The sequence below is a fragment of the Bos grunniens genome, chromosome 21, assembly GCF_055505025.1.
Source record: "Bos grunniens cultivar Pamir isolate PY7600 chromosome 21, Bosgru_T2T1.0, whole genome shotgun sequence".
NCBI lineage: Eukaryota > Metazoa > Chordata > Mammalia > Artiodactyla > Bovidae > Bos > Bos grunniens.
In genome coordinates this window covers 20,412,652-20,433,194 of record NC_141185.1, presented here as the reverse complement: position 1 = coordinate 20,433,194, position 20,543 = coordinate 20,412,652, and the positions used below count along the sequence as shown (strand labels likewise).

Below are 20,543 nucleotides of genomic sequence, written 5' to 3'. Positions count from 1 at the left end.
TTCAGGCAATACTACAAAGCTGAAATGATCAAACAGCATTTTATTGGCACAAAAACACACATAAAGATCAATGGAACAAAACAGAGAGCCCAGTAATAAACTCATAAACCTACTGTCTTTGAAAAAGAAGGCAAGAACATATAATAGAGAAAAAACAATCTTTTTAGCAAGTGATGTATGGAAAGCTGGAGAGCCTCATGTATATCAGTGAATCCAGAACACAAACTCACACCATACACAAAAATAAACTAAAAATGGCTTAAAGATTTAAATATGATACCATAAAACCCCTAGAAGAGAATACAGGCAAAATATTCTCTGACATAAATCTTAGCAATCTTTTCTCAGGTTTAGTCTCCAAGGAAATATAAACAAAAATAAAATAAACAAACAGGACATATTCAAACCTAAAAGCTTTTGCACAGGAAAGGAAACCATAACAAAATGAAAAGACAACCCACCAACTGGGAGAAAATCTTTGCAAATAACACAACTGACAAGGGTTCACTTCCAAAATATATGAACAGCTCACACAACTCAATTCAAACAAACAAAAAAATAACCCTGTCAAAAAAGGGGCAGAAGGCATGAAAAGATACTCCAAAGAAGAAATACAGTAGACCAATAGGCAAGGAGAAGATGTTCAACATTGACAGCTATTCAGTTCAGTTCAGTCACTCAGTTGTGTCCAACTCTTTTCGACCTCATGGACTGCAGCATGCCAGGCTTCCCTGTCCATTACCAAATCCCAGGGCTTGCTCAAACTCATGTCCATTGGGTCAGTGATTGCATCCGGTCATCTCATCCTCTGTCATCCCCTTCTCCTCCTGCCTTCAATTTTCCTGGCATCAGGGTCTTTTCAATGAGTTAGTTCTTCGCATCAGGTGGCCAAAGTATTGGAGCTTCAGTTTCAACATCAGTCCTTCCAATGAATATTCAGGATTGATTTCCTTTAGGATTGACTGGTTGGATCTCCTGCAGTCCAAGGGACTCTCAAGAGTCTTCTCCAACACCACAGTTCAAAAGCATCAATTCTTCAGCGCTAAGCTTTCTTTATGGTCCAAGTCTCACATCCATATGCAACTCCTGGAAAAACCACAGCTTTGACTAGATGGACGTTTGTTGCAAAGTAATATCTCTGCTTTTTAATATGAAGTCTAGGTTGGTGATAGCTTTTCTTACAAGGAGTAAGTGTCTTTTAATTTCATGCCTGCAGTCCCCATCTGCAGTGATTTTGAAGCCCAAGAAAATAAGGTCTGGCACTGTTTCTATTGTTTCCCCATCTATTTGCCATGAAGTGATGGGGCTGGTGCCATGGTCTTCATTTTTTAAATGTTGAGTTTTAAGCCAACTTTTTCACTCTCCTCTTTCACTTTCATCAAGAGGCACTTTAGTTCCTCTTTTCTTTCTGCCATAAGGGTGGTATCATCTGCATATCTGAGATCTATATTTCTCCTGGCAATCTATATTCCAGCTTACGCTTCATCCAGCCCTGCATTTCCCATGATGTACTCTGCATATAAGTTAAATAAGCAGGGTTGACAATATACAGCCTTGACGTACTCCTTTCCTAATTTGGAACCAGTGTGTTGTTCTATGTCTGGTTCTAATTGTTGCTTCTTGATCCGCATATAGATTGCTCAGGAGGCAGGTAAGGTGGTCTGATATTACTTCTTTAAGAATTTTCAACACTTTGTTGTGATCCACACATTCAAAGATTTTAGCATAGCCAATGAAGGAGCAGTAGATGTTTTCTGGAACTCTCTTGCTTTTTCGATTATGATCCAGCAGATGTTGGCAATTTGATCTTTGCTTCCTCTGCCTTTTCTGAATCCAGCTTGTACATCTGGAAGTTCTCGGTTCATGTACTGTTGATGCCTACCTTGGAGAATTTTGAGCATTATTTTGCTAGCATGTGAAATGAATGCAATTGTGCAGTAGTTTGACAATTCTTTGGCATTGCCTTTCTTTGGGATTGGAATGAAAACAGACCTTTTCCAGTCCTGTAGCCACTTCTGAGTTTTCCAAATTTGCTGGCATACTGGTGAGGCACTTTAACAAATATCATCTTTTAGGATTTGAAATAGCTCAGCTGGAATTCCTTCGCCACCACTAGCTTTGTTCGTAGTAATGTTCCTTAAGGTCCACTTGACTTGGCACTCCAGGATGTCTGACTCTAGGTGAGTGATCATACCATTATGGTTATTCGGGTTGTAAGATCTTTTTTGTATAGTTCTCATGTGTATTCTTCCCACCTCTTCATAATATCTTCTACTTCTGTTAGGTCCATACCATTTCTGTCCTTTATTGTGCCCATCTTTGCATGAAATGTTCCCATGGTATCTCTAATTTTCTTGAAGAGATCTCTAGTCTTTCTTGTTCTATTTTTTTCCCTCTATTTCTTTGCACTGATCACTGAGGAAGGCTTTCTTAACTCTCCTTGCTATTCTTTGGAACTCTGCATTCAGATAGATATATCTTTCCTTTCATTCTTTGCCTTTCGTTTCTCTTCTTTTGTCAGCTATTTGTAAGGCCTCATCAGGCAATCATTTTGTCTTGTTGCATTTCTTTCCCCTTGGGGATGGTTTTGGTCACCATATCCTGTACAATGTTATGGACCTCTATTTATAGTTCTTCAGGTACTCTATCAGATCTAATGCCTTGAATCTATTTGTCACTTCCACTGTATAATCCTAAGGGATTTGATTTAGGTCGTATCTGAATGGTCTAGTGGTTTTCCCTACTTTCTCCAATTGAAGTCTGAATTTTACAATAAGGAGTTCATGATCTGAGCCACATTTATCTCTGTGTTTTGTTTTTGTTGACTGTACAGTGCTTCTTCATCTTTGACTGTGAAGAATATAATCAATCTGATGTTGGTACTGACCATCTGGTGATGTCCATGTGTTGTCTCTTAACTTGTTGGCAGAGGGTGTTTGGTATGACCAGTGCATTCTCTTGGCTAAAACCTGTTAACTTTTGCCCTGCCTCATTTTGTACCCTGAGGCCTAATTTGCTACTTATCAGAGAGGTTAAAATCAAAACTACAATGAGGTCTACATCACATAGGTCAGAATGGCCATCATTAAAAAGTCTACAAATTAACACTAGAGAGGGTGTGGAGAAGAGGGAACCCTTCTACACTGTTGGTGGGTATGTAAACTGGTGTAGCCACTATGAAGAACAGTTTGGAGTTTCCTCAAAAAACTAAAAATAGGATTGCCATATGATCCTGAAATCCCACTCCTGGGCATATGTCCGGATAAAACTAAGATTCAAAAAGATACATGCATCTCCATGTTCATAGTAGCATCATTTATAATAGCCAAGACATGGAAGCAACCTAAATGCCCACAGACAGGTGAATGGATGAAGAAAGTGTGGGGTGTGTGTATATATACATGTGTGTGTGTGTGTGTGTGTATATACAATGAAATACTAGTCAGCCAAAGAAAAGAATGAAACAATGCCATTTGCAGCAACATCCATGCAACTAGAGATTATCACACTAAGTGAGGAAGTCAGACAGAGAAAGACAAATACCATGATATCACTTATATGTGGATTCTCAAATATGACACAAATTAACTTATGAAACAGAAAAAGACTCACAGACATAGATAACAGACTCGTGGATGCCAAGGGTAAGGGGTGTCAGACAGAAATAGACTGGGAGTTTGGGATTGGCAAATGCAAGCTATTATACGTATGCATAGCTAAATCACTTTGCTGTACACCAGAAATTAACACAAGATTGTAAGTCAACTATACCTCAATTTTAAAAAAAAAATGAAAAATTTGGCTTCAAGTCTTACATACTTCCTTAAAGATTTTTTTTTTTTTTCCCTATGTTAGCCTTAGAAATTCCTTCATTACTGTAAGGGGACATATGTATGTTTTTGTTTACTTTGTATTTATGTTTTGTTTTTTGCATTTCAATTTTTACTGGAATTAAATTTTATAGCAATATTTTTCTATATGACTAGTCAATTATCCCCAAACCTTTGTAGAAATCCTTTCTATGGATTTATGTTTATACTTAACAATTATGGTAACTAGAAATTCATAGAGATATTCTAAGTCTTGAAACATTTTTAGAATTGAAAGCATTCTTCTGATGTGCATGTCTATACCTGCTATAGCACTAAGCCCCATGGAATAAAGCAGTGGAAAAATCACTGCCTTTAGTAGCTGAGCTTCTCATCTACCCAATGGAACCTATGCTGGACCCATCACTGTTTTCTGCTTAAGAAAGCAAAAGAAAGTGAAGTTGCTCAGTCGTGTCCAACTCTTTGCAACCCTATGGACTGTAGCCTACCAGGCTCCTCTGTCTATGGAGTTTTCCAGGCAAAAGTACTGGAGTGGGTTGCCATTTAACCACACTGTAATTCTTAATTTCTTTATGATTTTAATCTTAACCTCTTTTTGCACTCCCTAGTAACCCTGGTAACAGTGGCCTTGTGTCTATTTCTAATCTTCCCCTTCAAGTCAAATGATTGAATATATTTTTCACCCAAGTCTCCTGCATTGCAGGTGGATTCTTTACCAGCTGAGCCACAAGGGAAGCCCTCAAGCAGACTGGCATCTCCCTATTTACTAAATATTTGATCACACAACCAATATTTTAATATGCAACCAGTATGTTATTCTAAGTATGCCACGACATTCTAGCATGCATTTCCAAAATTAACTCACCGGCAAAGATTTGCAAGGTGTTCTCTTTCTCTACTGTCATCCCTCTTTCTCACCATGGGTTCATTATAAAAAAATAATATTAATGTAGCCATTTTTTTACATTTATAAAAACAAAACAACTTCTTTAACTTCTGTTCTCGCAACAGTTGCATAACAGCACCTTAAAGAATGCTTAAGCTGTAATCACTGTTCACACCACCACACTTCAAGTTCTCCTTCAACTAACTCCAATTGTGTTGCTGTCCCACAACTCCCCTGAGAATGCTATAGCCAAGATGACCTACAGTATGCAATTGACAAGGTTCTCTTTTTATCTTACTTGACTTCTGAGCAACATTAGTTACAGTTAGAAATTTCCTATTCATTTTTCATTTTTGATTTCCATGATACTTTTCTCTCTGCTGTTTTCTCCTATTCAGCACCCTCTCTGAGTAGGACTCTGTTCAGTACTGGCTTGTTCCCTAAATACTGAAATTCCCACTACTTTGGCCTCTTCTTTTCTACTACCATGTTCTGATGATTTATGATCATTTGGTTTTTTGGTATTAAGTGTGCATACAGCTCCGCTTCTCTGTAGCACAGCTCTGATATACTCATGTTCTTTCATGAATTCGTTCTAGAGCCTCAAAACATATACTCAATTATTTCCTTCCTTGGTTTTTCCTCAAGTTGACTAATAGTTACCTTAAACTTAACATTTCCTGAAAAATATCCTTTTCTCTTTCTCACCAGATCTTCTAATTTCCTAATCTGTACCATCTTAGCAGATAGCAGTACATATACATGTATATAAATCCCTGCAATTTTCAGTCTTGAAAGTGACAGTGTTTCTTTTGTGCATTTCTCTATTAGTCCCCTTAGACTACCATAATGAAATACCATAGGCTCAGTGACTTTGACAACAGAAGTTTATTTTCTCATAGTTCTGGAGACTGGGAAGTCCAAGTTCAAGGTACCAGCTAACCTGATTGCTACATACTGCAGCCCTCTTGCTGAGTTCTTAAATGGCAGAGGGAGAGAGCCTCTGGTGTCTTTTCTTCTTCTTAAAGGTTTCTAATCTAAAGATGGGCACAATGAAGGACAGAAACAGTATGGACCTAAGAGAAGCAGAAGATATTAAGAAGAAGTGGCAAGAATACACAGAAGAACTGTACAGAAAAGATCTTCATGACCCAGATAATTATAATGGTGTAGTCACTCACCTAGAGCCAGACATCCTTGGATGCAAAGTTAAGTGGGCCTAAGGAAGCATCACTACGAACAAAGCTAGTGGAGGTGATGGAATTCCAATTGAGCTATTTCAAATCCTAAAAGATGATGCTGTGAAAGTGCTGCACTCAATATGCCAGCAAATTAGGAAAACTCAGCAGTGGCCACAGGACTGGAAAATGTCAGTTTTCATTTCAATCCCAAAGAAAGGCAATGCCAAAGAATGCTCAAACTACCACACAATTGGACTCATCTCACACGCTAGTAAAGTAATGCTCAAAATTCTCCAACCCAGGCATCAACAGTACATGAACCAAGAACTTCCAGTTGTACAAGCTGGATTTAGAAAAGGCAGAGGAGCCAGAGATCAAATTGCCAACATCCATTGGATAATCAAAAAAGCAAGCGAGTTTCAGAAAAACATCTACTTCTGCTTTATTGGCTACGTCACAGCCTTTGATTGTGTGTATCACAACAAATTGGAAAATTCCTAAAGAAATGGGAATATTAGACCACCTTAGTTGTCTTCTGAGAAATCGGTATGCAGGTCAAGAAGCAACAGTTAGAACCCGACATGGAACAACAGACTGGTTCCAAATTGGGAAAGGAGTATGTCAAGGCTGTATATTGTCACCCTGCTTATTTAACTTATGTGCAGACTACACCCGGAGAAGGCGATGGCAATCCACTCCAGTACTCTTGCCTGGAAAATCCCATAGATGGAGGAGCCTGGTAGGCTGCAGTCCATGAGGTCACTAAGAGTCAGACATGATTGAGCGACTTCACTTTCACTTTTCACTTTCATGCATTGGAGAAGAAAATGGTAACCCATTCCAGTGTTCTTGCCTGGAGAATCCCAGGGACGGGGGAGCCTGGTGGGCTGCAGTCTATGGAGTCGCAAAGAGTCGGACATGACTGAAGCGACCTAGCAGCAGCAGCAGAGTACATCATGGGAAATGCCAGGCTGGATGAAGCACAAGCTGGAATCAAGATTGCTGGGAGAAATATCAATAACCTCAGATATGCAGATGATGCCATCCTTAAGGCAGAAAGTGAAGAATAACTAAGGAGCCTCTTGATGAAAGTGAAAGAGGAGAGTGATAAAGGTTGGCTTAAAATTCAACAGTCAAAAAATGAAGATGATGGCATCCGGCCCCATCACTTCATGACAACGAAAACAGTGACAGAGTTTCTATCTTGGGCTCCAAAATCACTGCAGATGATGACTGCAGCCATGAAATTAAAAGATGCTTGCTCCTTGAAAGAAAAGATATCATCAACCTAGAAATCATATTAAAAAGCAGAGACCTTACTTTGCTGACAAATATCTGTCTAGTTAAAGCTATGATTTTTCCAGTAGTCATGTTTGGATGTGAGAGTTGGAATATAAAGAAAGCTGAGTGCCGAAAAATTAATGCTTTTGAACTGTGATGTTGGAGAAGACTCTTGAGAGTCCCTTGGACTGCAAGGAGATCCAATCTGTCAATTCTAAAGGAAATCAATCCTGAGTACTCATTGGAAGGACTGATGCTGAAGCTGAAGTTCCAATACTTTGGTTAGATCAGATCAGATCAGATCAGTCGCTCAGTCGTGTCTGACTCTTTGCGACCCCATGAATCGCAGCACGCCAGGCCTCCCTGTCCATCACCAACTCCTGGAGTTCATCCAGACTCATGTCCATCGAGTCAGTGATGCCATCCAGCCATCTCATCCTCTGTCTTCCCCTTCTCCTCTTGCCCCCAATCTGTCCCAGCATCAGAGTCTTTTCCAATGAGTCAACTCTTCGCATGAGATGGCCAAAGTACTGGAGTTTCAAGCTTTAGCATCATTCCTTCCAAAGAAATCCCAGGGCTGATCTCCTTTAGAATGGACTGGTTGGATCTCCTTAAAGTCCAAAGGACTCTCAAGAGTCTTCTCCAACACCACAGTTCAAAAGCATAAATTCTTCGGTGCTCAGCCTTCTTCACAGTCCAACTCTCACATCCATACATGACCACAGGAAAAACCATAGCCTTGACTAGACAAACCTTTGTTCACCTGATGTGAAGAACCAACTCATTGGAAAAGACCCTGATGCTGGGAAAGATTGAAGGCAGGAGGAGAAGGGGACAACAGAGGATGAGATGGTTGGATGGCATCACCAATTTGATGCACATGAGTTTGAGCAAGCTCCAGGAGTAGGTGATGGACAGGGAAGCCTGTTGTGTTGCAGTCCATGTGGTCGTAAAGAGTTGCACATGACTGAACGACTGAACTGAACTGAATCCTATTCAATCACGATTTCACCCTTATGATCTCATCTACCTTAACTGTCTCCTAAAAGCCCTATCTCCAAATACAGTCACATTGGAATATAGGGCTTCAGTATATGAATTTTGGTGGAACACAATATAAGCCATGGCATTTTGGCCCTCCCCCCAGTTCATGTCCTTATCACATGCAAAACAGATCCATTTCATCCCCATAGCCCTAAACTCTTGACTCATTCCAGTATCATATTTTAGGTTCAAAGTTTCATGAAAATATCTAAATTAGATGTGAGACTCAATTTATGATTCATCTGAAGGAAAAATTGTTCTCTAGTTGTGAACCTGTGAAATGAGACAATCTATGTGCTTCCAAGATACAATGATGGGAAAGTCATAGGATGGATGTTCCCATTCCAAAAGGGAGAAATCAGAAAGAAAAGAAGGGTGCTAGTGTCCAAAATCAAGCAAGATAAATACCACAGGATTTTAAGATTCCAGAATAATCCTGTTTGGCTCTATGTCCCATCTTCCAGACCCACTGGGGTGGTGGTTTCAGCTTCTAGACCTAATGGAATGGCAGTCCCAGCTCCATGGCTCCACTGTATGGGGAACTGTACCCCCTTCCCACCCCTCAAGCTTTGCCAAGTGGGTCTCCATTCTTGAGGCTCCAGAGGATGACCCTGACATCCATCCAGAGATTTTCTGACCTATTAAACAAAGGAAACTCGGCTCCACACTTTAAAACCAATGAAGCAGCTCAGATGGTCTCTGAGTCACCTTCAGAGTTAATCTTTCCATTTTTAAAGAATAGTGCATATTTGCCCCTGATTTGCTTTATGGTCTATTCCTGTAGTATATTAAGAAGTTGAACAGTCTTCTTTCATTTACAAGCCCCACCTCCCCGCCATTTTGTTCAAAATATCAGTTTATATTCTGGTATAATTCCATCTCTATTCCTGACTTCTGCTGAGATAGCTGATTCAATCCCTGAGTCACGTCTATTATCTCTTTGTCAAGTAATAATATAGCTACACCCTTAGTATTCCCTTCAGAACAAGCCTTCTCACTTTAGGATGCATGCGTGCTAAGTTGCTTCAGTCATGTCCGACTCTCTGCAACTCTGTGGACTGCAGTCCTCCAGGCTCCTCTGTCCATGGGATTCTCTAGGCAAGAATACCAGAGTGGGTTGCAATGCCCTCCTCCAGGGGATTTTCCCAACCCAGGGATCAACTCTCTTACTTCTGCAAGGACAGGCAGGTGCTTTACCACTAGCGCCACCTGGGGATTGGCTGAGAATTTTCCAAATTTGCAAGCTGTGTTTCTTGACTAATGATTTTTTTTTCCAAATTCATTTCTCTTTTCTCACATTTTACTGTTAAGTAGTTAGAAGGAAACAAGCTGTGCCTTCAACACTTTACTTGGAAATCTCCTCAGCTAATTACACAATATCATTGCTTGCAAATTCTACCTTCCACATTAATCAGTTCAATTCAGTCGCTCAATCATGTCCAACTCTTTGCAACCCCATGGACTGCAGCAAGCCAGGCTTCCCTGTCCATCACCTACTCCTGGAGCTTGCTCAAACACATGTCCATCGAGTTGGTGATGCCATCCAGCCATCTCATTCTCTGTCATCCCCTTCTCCTCCTGCCTTCAATCTTTCCCAGCATCAGGGTCTCTTCCAATGAGTCAGTTCTTCGCATCAGGGGACCAAAGTTTTGGAGTTCCAGCTTCAGCATCAGTCCTTCCAGTGAATATTCAGGACGGAATTCCACATTAATGCTACAGCACAATTCAGGCAAATCCCCTGTCACTTTAGAACAAGGTTCATCTTTCCTCTAGTTTCTAACAACATGTTGTATTTGTGTCTGAGACTTCAACAGAATGGCCCTTAACATCCACATTTCTACCAACATTCTGGTCATAATTATTCACGCATTCTCTATGAAGATAAAAGCTTTCTCTCCAGTTGTCCTTTTTTTCTCTCACCAGAGTTGCCTTTAACATTCACATTTCCGACATTCACCTCAGGACTCTTCCAGCCTCTGCCCATCACCTAGTTTCAAAACTGTTTCAACATTTTTAGATATTTGTTACAGTAGCACCCATTTCTTCATACTAAAATTTGTATTTTGTCTGCTCATGCTGCGTTAATAAAATACCACATACTGGTAGCTTAAACAAGAGATATTTATTTTCTTATAGTTCTGGAGGCTGAAAAATCCAAGATCAAGGTGCCAGCCAATTTGGTTTCTGTTGAGAGCTCTTTTCTTGCCTTGCATGTGCCCAATTTCTGTGTTCTCACATCATTTTTTCACAGTGTGAGCATGTGGAGAGAGATCTGTCTTCTTCTTAGAAAAGTATTAATCCTATTGAATCAGGGATCTACTCTTATGACCTCATTTAACCTTAATTACCACCAAAAAATGCCCCCCACCTTCAAATACAGCCACAATGAGCTTCAAAGTACAAATTTTGTGAGAACACATTTCAGTCCATAGCACTTTCCAGTTGCTAATTTTGTTTGTCAATAACACTTATTTGCATTTTGTAAATAGCAGCTCTTGAACTGCAAAAAGAGCACATTGAAACCACACCCTTAGAAATTCTGGGTGTTGCTCAAAGGAGGACATTAATATTCTGATTCAGCATAGAAGTATGTGTGTCTTTGGGAATATATTGTAAATTGTGGTTTTTGCACATCGTGTTACAGATTTCTTCGGGACAACCGTTCTTCATGAAACTCAAACCTAGCTTATAGGAACCTCCTGATTGACAGTTGAGCCTACAGAGGAAACAAAGAAAAACTTACAGTCTAAATTCAGAGGGAAAAAAATGAAATCAATAACATATTTTTACAATAACCGTCCATATTTCCTGGGAATTTAATATCATGTCATTATATTTATTTGGATTTTAACAGTAAATAAGAACCATGTGCTTTATTTATCAGCACAAAATAGGGTATTGCTATACATGCAATAAACTGAGATAATTAGGCAACTACTTAGATAATTCAGAGCCCCAAATATTTTTTCTAATAAATTTGGGAAATATAGACTTTCTATGTTACTTTAAAATATAGAAGCAATAGACTTCTAGTTAAAATGGCAATTTGAATGCAAGGACCTATTTGCTTTTGAGAATTTAAATAATTAAATAGATGTAAATGTACTTGAATTAATTCTGGAGCTCCTTATGTTTTAATCTTATTGCAATATTGAATTCAGAGAAATAGTGTATACAATCTAGAAATAAAATATGTAGTTTCATCTCTCCAAGTCCACTTAAAGCTAATTTATAGCTCACAGCATGAGCTGCGAGTCTTCTTGCCTTCCCCTCTCCAAGTATCTGGCTGCCTTACAGCTCTTTCAGATCATCTCACTCTATCTCTTACTCGGATTTCCTCACCAGAGCACTCACCTTCCTTATCTCTGGTGTTTTTCAGTATATATTTCCTGATCCACATTCTCAGGTGTCTGTTATCTACACTCATGTTACATGCATTGATTTCTTTGCTGTACAGGATAACACATGTGTATTTTGAGAGGAGCTGGAATCCCTTCAATGCAGTGAACTCTACAGACACAGAAGGGCTGGATAGGATAGATGGGATGAGTGGCTCCCAGTCCCCACAGATGGAAAAAGAAGGCTGCTTACTCTGGGGAAAACTTGAGCACAGGGAAACTTCCTTTCACCCCCAGAAGTGTTTTAATTTGTGGGCTTAAACATTACTCTGCCTTCCACCACTCTATTATTTTCCAGTGCTCAAGAAATACTACAGCCTGTTTGATAGCTAAGGGTACACAAAGCCTTAGCACTTTTGAGTGATTTATTGAATCACAGGCAAAAATGCACATACATTTAAACAGGAAACATTTCCATTACAATATTCTACATTTCAACTAGAATTCTCTGTTCTTTTCCAATATGACAACTTGCTGTAATTTTCAGATTCCACAACCAAACTCACTCCTTGGAAATATAAAAGTTTCTCAAAAATATTTAGGGCATTTAATGACAAAAACACAGAAAAACATTTAAAGGTGCAAAGTAATAAAAAGGACCTATAAAAGACTACCATATGGCGATTCTGCTGGCTTTTATTCCCCAATAACCAAAAGCAAACTCTTGCATTTGCTTTTGTTTGATCCAGACTGTGTTCAGAAACAGCTCTCCTGTGATAAATGTCCTTAACAACATTTTTAAAACTGATATCACAAAAGCTTCTTACTGTTTTAAAACAATATGGTTTTAATTGAAAATTATTTTAATCAATCGAGTGTGAACAGCATTGAATATTTCTGTCTTAGCATTATGCATAATAAAAGACAAATGGCTCATATGGTGTTTTACTGGCATCTGTATAATTAATGCAATCAGGCTTTTAAGAAGGTGATGTTTCCTTTTTTGAAAAACTTCTGAAAATTTATAGATTGGCAAAATATTTCATAATAGCATTTCAGATGACTGATACACTGCAGTCAATACATATATCGCCCCTGCTGACATACTTACAGCACTTTCAAACATAGTTTCTCTGTCACAAGGAAGGCATTTGGCAAGGAAATAATAACTTATTCTTCAGGATGTTCTCTGATTCTTCACAAAAGAGGACTGATGGCAGTCAGAGAAGTATAGTAAAAGTCAAGGAAGCAAGAGTAGTAGAAGCAGGGAACCAGCCAACTCTAAAATCAATCCTTTAGACCTTATGATTCCAAATATCCAGAAATTAATAATCATGTAGAAGATAAAAACCTTTCTGAAATTATTTTAGTTTTCAATGAATATTTATGATTCAGTATACATAGGTTATTGACAGATTGAAATCTGTTAACCCATAGCCTAAATCCCCTGCCCCAGAATTTTCCGTGTTGTTAACTTTTGAAGGTTAACCTTCAACTCACCCTAAGGTGTACAGATGCCTTATCCTCCTTTCTTGGACATTTATATATCTGTAGCTGTGGGCATTATTTGCTGTAATTTAGTTGCTAATTCATGTTCAACTCTGCTACCCCATGGGCTGCAGCATGCCAGGCTCCTCTGTCCTCCACTATCTCCCAGAGTATGCTCAAATTCATGTCCATTGAGTCAGTGATGCTCTCTTACTCTCTCATCCTCTGCCTCCCCTTCTCCTTTTGCCTTTGGTCTTTCCCAGCATTAGAGTCTTTTCCAATGAGTCAGCTCTTCCCATCAGTGGGTTTTATAAGAACTAAAAAATCTCTTGCCTGTTTTAGGCTCTCTGAGGGTCTAATTTCTCTTAAGAGGAAAGGTTTCTCTTCACCAATAAATCATATATATATATATATATGCATACATGTATGTGTACAAAGGTTTCTCTTCACCACTAAATATACATACATACATGTATGTGTATAAATATGTGCATGTCTATGTATATATGTACACATATGTATGAAATTTTTGAAAAATATTTAAAAGGCCTGAAAGCATTAAAATGCCATGTGTCTAAAGTATCACTGTGTATAGGATCTTTCCCCATTTTTGTAACCTACTGATTTCTATAGAAGGAATTCTGCAAAAAGATTACCTTTTAAAATGATCAAATTTGCTAATTCTTATAACTTAAAAATTCTGGATTTTTTAATAGCCACATTCAGTTCAGTTCAGTTCAGTTCAGTCCCTCAGTCATGTCCGACTTATGCGACCCCATGAATCACAGCACACCAGGCCTCCCTGTCCATCACCAACTCCCGGAGTGCACTCAAACTCATGTCCATCGAGTCGGTGATGCCATCCAGCCATCTCATCCTCTGTCTTTCCCTTCTCCTCCTGCCCCCAATCCCTCCCAGCATCAGGGTCTTTTCCAATGAGTCAACTCTTTGCATGAGGTGGCCAAAGTATTGGAGTTTCAGCTTTAGTATCAGTCCTTCCAATGAACACCCAGGACTTATCTCCTTTAGAATGGACTGGTTGGATCTCCTTGCAGTCCAAGGGAGTCTCAAGAGTCTTCAATTAAAAATAATTAAAATGCAATATTTTTGTTGAAATAGGATTTCTCAATCTTGGTATCTTTGACATTTTGGGCCAGAAAATTCTTTACTATAGGGGATGTCCTGTGCATTGTCAGATATTTATTAGCATCTCTGTTCTCCACCCCCTAGATAACAGTAACATCTTTCAGTTGTGACAACCAAAAATGTATCCATTCTGTCCTTTGGGCAGAAAAGTCATCCTCAATTGAAAACCACTGCCTTAAAAGAAAATATTCCATTATTTGTCATCATTAATATATGACATTATGAATAATAATGCCCACACTCGGATAACTGTGGATGTGAATACATATAAGATTCTATATCCTAATAGAAATCAACATAATACATTTGTTCCCATTCAGTAGACATTTCCGAATTTTAGTGCATCTTATAGAAATAAATGCACATCTGAAGCTTAATTGAATAATCTTTTTTGCTTTTGTATTAAAATTATGAGGACATTTAAATTCCTCTTCTCTGTGTTTATGCGCTTTTCTTTTCTTGTTTCATACATTAAGGCAGGGGGGGATGATTTGATTATTGTCTCTACACAGTTCATTGATGACATCTGCTGCTTTGCCCTCAGCATCTCATGAAATTTCAAGGCAAATTAATGACCAGATGGCTTTACCTGTTAAAAAACAAACTTTTCTAGATATCCAGCCTATTTCAGCATAGTGCCTTATGTCCTAAAAGGAAAGCCAAAGGTACTATAACGTCTTGAGGCAGAGTAAAATTTAGACAGTGTGGACCATTTATTCTTAAAAATCCTATTTCTTCTAGTTATGCATTTTTTCACTTCTGTAAAATTGCATCATTTCTTTGTGGTGCCATCCTCCAGTTAAAACTGACTGCTGTGAATATTGTATTTTTCTTCCTCATTAAAGTTTTGTAAAATATTATTTTAGCAACTTTCCAAGCCAATTTGACCTTACATAGAGAAGGAGATTCATCCATTTTAAGAAGCAGCTATATGGTTGTGGGCCTTCTGTGGCTCTGTCTCCTGTCACTGGCCTACACAGCTAGGTGTATGTCCAGATAGCTCCTGCAGCTGCATGCTTGCATACAGCCACCCTCAGCTCCTGTCACTTATCTCCACGGCAACGCGTGTGCCCATGTGAGCCCCTATAGCCAAAGGAGTGCACACTGACAGTCAAGGCCTCCACAGATACTCTTAGGCCAGGACCTGGCCTCAACTCATGTCACCGGGATGCAGTGTAGTCTATGCTCACATCTAGCTCCTGAATACTCCCAGCCCCAACGCCTGTCACTTACTTCTACTACTGCATAGAAGTATTATGCAGTACTGTACACCACTAGCCCCAACTCTTATCTCCAGCCTTCACTGCCACACACACATCCATTGCTAGCCCCTGATGCCACATGAGTTCAGGCTGAAACCCTGGCCCTTGCAGCTTTTCAAGTACCCAGATCTGCCCTGACTTCTGTCACTGGGCTACCCTGCTCCCTGTGCTGACAGTCAGCTCCTCTAGCAGCACACTTGCTCAGTGCTGGCCTCAACTTTCATCACTGACACCCACTACTGAGAACACAATGATGGCAAGCCCCTGCAGTCACAGTGCATATGTGCTACAGAGTCGATGCATTTTTTTTTTCAAAATTCCAATGTTATTTTTCACAGATATAAAAAAAATCTTCTAAAATTCATATGAAACCCCTAAAGACCCCAAATAGCCAAAGCAATCTTGAGAAAGAACAAATCTTGCCAAATCATACTTTTTGATTTCAAACTATATTACAAGGCTAGAGTAAGCAAAACAGTATTATGGTACTGGCATAAAAAGAGACATATAGACCAGCGGAAAATAATCAATAACCTGGAAATAACCCCCCACATAGAAGGTCAACTAATTTTGACAATGGAGTCAAGGATACTCAATAAGTGGTTTTGAATATTTACTTGAAAAAAAAGTGAAACTAGATCCCTATCTTACGTTGCTCAAAAATTAACCCTAAATTTACTAAGGACTTAAATGTAGGACATGAAATCATAAAAGTCCTAGAAGATGACATAGAAAGTTCCTTGACATTACTCTTGACAATCATTTCTGGATATGACACCAAAAGCATAAGCAATAGAAGTAAAAATAAGCAAGCAGAACTATATGCAACTAAGCAGCGTCTATATAGCAAAAGAAATAATCAACAAATTAAAAGGCAGCCAAAAGAATGAGAGAAAATATTTTCAGATCATACATCTGATAATGGATAGCTACATAAGGAAGTCATAAAACTCAATAGCCAAAAAAAATCTGGTTTAAAAAATGGGCAAAGAATGTGAATGTTTTTCCAAAGAAAACATACAAATGGCCGAAAGACACCTGGAAAGATGCTCAATATCACTGTCACTAATGATCAGGGAAATGCAAATCAAAATCACAATGAGATATCACAATATTCCTGTTAGAAACGCTATTATCACAAAGACAAGAGATAAGTGTTGGTGCAGATGTAGAAAAAAGGGAAAACTTTTACACTGTTATTGAGAATATAAAATGTTACAATCAAAAGAAAAAACAGTATGGAGATTCCTCTGAATATTTAAAACAGAGTTACCATACAATGCAGCAATCTCATGTCTGAGTACATATCTGAAGGAAATGAAATCAAGAACTCAAGGAGATACTTGCACTGCCATTTCCATTGTATTAATAGTATCATTTACCATAGCTAAAATATGGAAACAACCTAAGTTGACATCCAAAGACAAACCGATAATGAAAATGTGATAGCCACACACATACACATATGGTCAAATATTATTCAGGCATTTAAAAAAAGCAAACTTGAAACATTAATAATGGAATGTGAAGGTATTATGCTAAGGGATAAATCAGAGAGAAAGACAAAAACTCACCTTTGTGTGGAATCTAAAACAGATGAACTTATAGAAACTGAGTGTTCAATGGTGATTGCCAGGGGCTGGGGATGGGGGGAAATAAGATTTTGGTCAAAGGGTACAAACATCTAGTTATAAAATGAGTTAGTTCTGGGAGCTCAAATGTAAACCATAGTTAACGACACAATATTGTATACTTCAAAGTTGTTAAAGAGAGTTAATCTTAAATGTTCTCCCACAATAATAACAAGAAGAAACGGTAATCAAGTGAGGCTATGGATGTGTTAACTACCCTTTTTTGGTAATAATTTTGCAACGTATACATGCCTCAAATCATCGGGCTGTATGTCTTAAACTTACACAATGTTATGTCAATTATATCTCAATAAAATTGGAAAATAAAATAAGCAGTAATGCCAATCTATATTTATAAAATCTAAATTAAAAAATCTAATATTTGCTAGGAAAATGACTTATGTTGCAGTATGATTTCAAATATTTTTCTAATTATATATAGCTATTGTGTAAAGATTTTTGAATAGATTAACTCAATGAGGAAAATAAGTCATCTATAAAATAAGCCCAGAAATAATGATTTCTAACTCCAAAGCCTGAGCTGCAGCCTAGCTATAAAAATAAAATATACACACACATATTCAAAATATATACAAACATTTGATACTTAAAAGTCACATACACAGAATATACTAATAAGTTGAAGAAATAATGTATATTTTGCTCTGTGTCCATAATCTTACTTTTTATCTTTAAGAGACACATTTGTTAAAGCACTTCATAATCCCCGTGGAAAAAAATACGCCATAATTCTATTATACTATAGAATAATCTGATCTCTTTAAAATACAGTATTCTTGTATGATGTTTGGGAAGGAGTCTCAAAACTACATTCAAACATCATTCAAAAATGCTGAAGGGAATGGAAGAAATGGTGTGTTTCCAAAGAACTGAGAAGTGAACCTTGTTCTGTGTCCAGGTGCCCGTGTATTTCTCTAATCCCTGGATTAGATCTGTGAAAACTGGAAAAAAAATTATCTTATAAATAAATAAATAAATATTGCGCCAGTTATCCAGTTATATACTTCACACTGTAACTTACTGGATTACTTTTTGATTTGTTTTTGGTTGGGTTGATAATTACAAATTGCAACATATCTACAGGTGGGCTGAATCAGTATTTGTAACATTTATGAAAAATTTATCTAAAAATCAGTGGCTACTAGGGTTATTAATCAGGAGTTCTTTGGGCAAAAGCTTTTCTTTTTCTGTCACTATCAGAATGACTTATGAGTTTCTGCACAGTTTAGGCTCAGGCAGAAGAGGTGTATTTCATCCGTGTGACTGAGTGATGGCAGAAACCATGTAGAAAAGCTGTGCAGCCACAGACACGGGAACTGCTTAAGTGATCTATCTGTGCACAGCTTTTTATCTCCAATGACTTCTCTCCTGTGGTACAGTTACTGTTCATACCATTGTGTGATTTCATGCTCAGGCAATTTCTTTTTCTGCTATACAAGCTGATAGATTTTGCTTTTTAAAAAAAGTGTATTTTTTATCTACTTTCAGTTTAGCTGTGGTTGAAGTCACCCGGCATTGTTTATCTTACCAAATGTTTAGTACTATTGCTGTTCTATATTACAATGATATACTACATATGGTGCAGTTCAGACTTGCTGAAATTGAATTTGGGAGGAAGTATTCTACACTCATATTAATTCAGTTCTAACAGTGTGATGGAAGTACATTGTTTATGTGCTACAACTATTTGATAAGGGCATTAAAGTGCAGTGAGAAAATTGCTAATTCCAGTAAAATTTATGACAATGTAGTGTCTTGAAATGGTTGATAAAGCTTAAAAAGAACTATTTCCTGCAAAATAGACAGCTACGGTATATACTTACAAATCTTTCAAAAACCAATTTATATTTACCTAAAATTTGTAGGATATAAAATTATTTTTGCATTTGATAGAATGAACCACAAAGGAAGTACTTGCTTGGCCCTAAAGTAACTATTTATATTTACAGTCATTGTAACTAGAAAACACTTGTTTATAGTTATTGCTAGTAGGACAGAATAATTTTATACCACTCATCTTCAAGTTTTTTCTTTGAAAGTATATTCAAATATAAAAATAGTGCTTATACAATTTTTTTAAACTTTAATGAAAACAAAAGTGAGGATAAAACATCAATAATTTTACACACATACACAAAACCCACACATAATCAATGTCAATACTTTGAAAGATTTCCCTCCTATTTCTGTTCTATATAATGAGAATCCAATCACTTTATTTTGTGTGAAACAGTATCAAATAAATGTAAGGGAAATGGATTCTTAATCCACATTGCCCAGGTTTGATTCACAGTATTGTGATATCAGGCTGGTTAGTGGTTACTTAATCTTTGATTCTCAGATTGTGCACAAGGTAGGAATAATAATAGTACCTAATTCATAAGGTTATATAAAAGGAGAGAGCATTATTGAACAAGAAGATTAAAGAATAGAAAAAATAAATGGAAATGTAGAAAGATTATGTGATGTATTAGATATGATCAAAAAAGGACCAACATTTAGCATACATAAAATTAGGACAAAAGTAGTATATTGGTTAGGACATTTATAAAACTAGTAAAACAAAAAAGAGGAACATTCAAGAGATCTAATAACCCTCACATGAATCTGTAATTTTAAAATCAAATAACTGAAAATTAAGATTCAAAACACAGACTAATACCAGATTCATGTAAAGTTCATGGAACTCCTTAAAACTAATTTTTACTGGCATATCTGATATTTTTTCATAGAATTCCTAATACTGTATGGGAAAACTGTAGAGGCCTTGAATGATGTTTACTTCTGCACAGCAAAAGAATTGGATTTCTTTCTAGCAGAGATTACATGCAGATTAGTCTGCATGAGCTCCATAAGAATGTCAGTATCCCTGGTTAGATTTTTAGTCTTACAAGGGCTCTTCTCTGCTTATTTGTATTTTCCAGCATTTTGTTTACTGCATTAGAGGCTTAGAAGTTGGCAAATACTTAGGGAGAAGCTAATGGAGAATTTCAGGCTCACATCTATGATTCTCTTGCTAGTACCATGACCCCTCAATCCCCTGCCCTCTGGCATTTCTGAACTCCAGTCTTTGCCTCCACAGCCCACTGAAACTCTCCCAAGCACCTATCCGCCTACACACTTGCCCTTTCTTCAGAGCATAGGACATTTGCAGATATCTGAATGAAGTGAACACTGTCCTCCTGTCTTTGTTGGTAATCCTAAAGCTTATTCTTTTAAATGCATGTTTTAGACTTGCATTCATTGGGAGTGTTAGTCTGATACAAATTTCTCTGTTGAGACCACAGAACCAGTGATTTTTAAATCCAGGAATATTCTGGGTCTCTGTAATGGCACTAACAGATGATAGGCTTCTAATTAGCCCCTATAATACCAGTGTCCTCTTCAATTGTAGCCTTTGAGAACAATATTTAAAGCAGATATTCTTAATACACA

The 20,543-nt window shown here is 37.7% G+C and overlaps 1 protein-coding gene across 4 annotated transcripts in view; it reads right to left on the bottom strand.

The window, feature by feature from the left end:
* LOC147349202 (transforming acidic coiled-coil-containing protein 3-like) overlaps positions 1 to 20,543 on the bottom strand; it is a 115,937-nt gene that overhangs the window by 43,951 nt on the left and 51,443 nt on the right. For 2 of the 4 annotated variants that reach the window (XM_086363394.1, XM_086363389.1), the window contains exon 3: positions 10,326 to 10,938. The exons of the other annotated variants lie outside the window; for them this stretch is intronic. The gene's annotated coding sequence lies outside the window, so the exon portion shown is untranslated. Of the gene's footprint in view, positions 1 to 10,325; positions 10,939 to 20,543 lie in introns of those variants that run through there. 4 annotated transcript variants of the gene reach the window in all.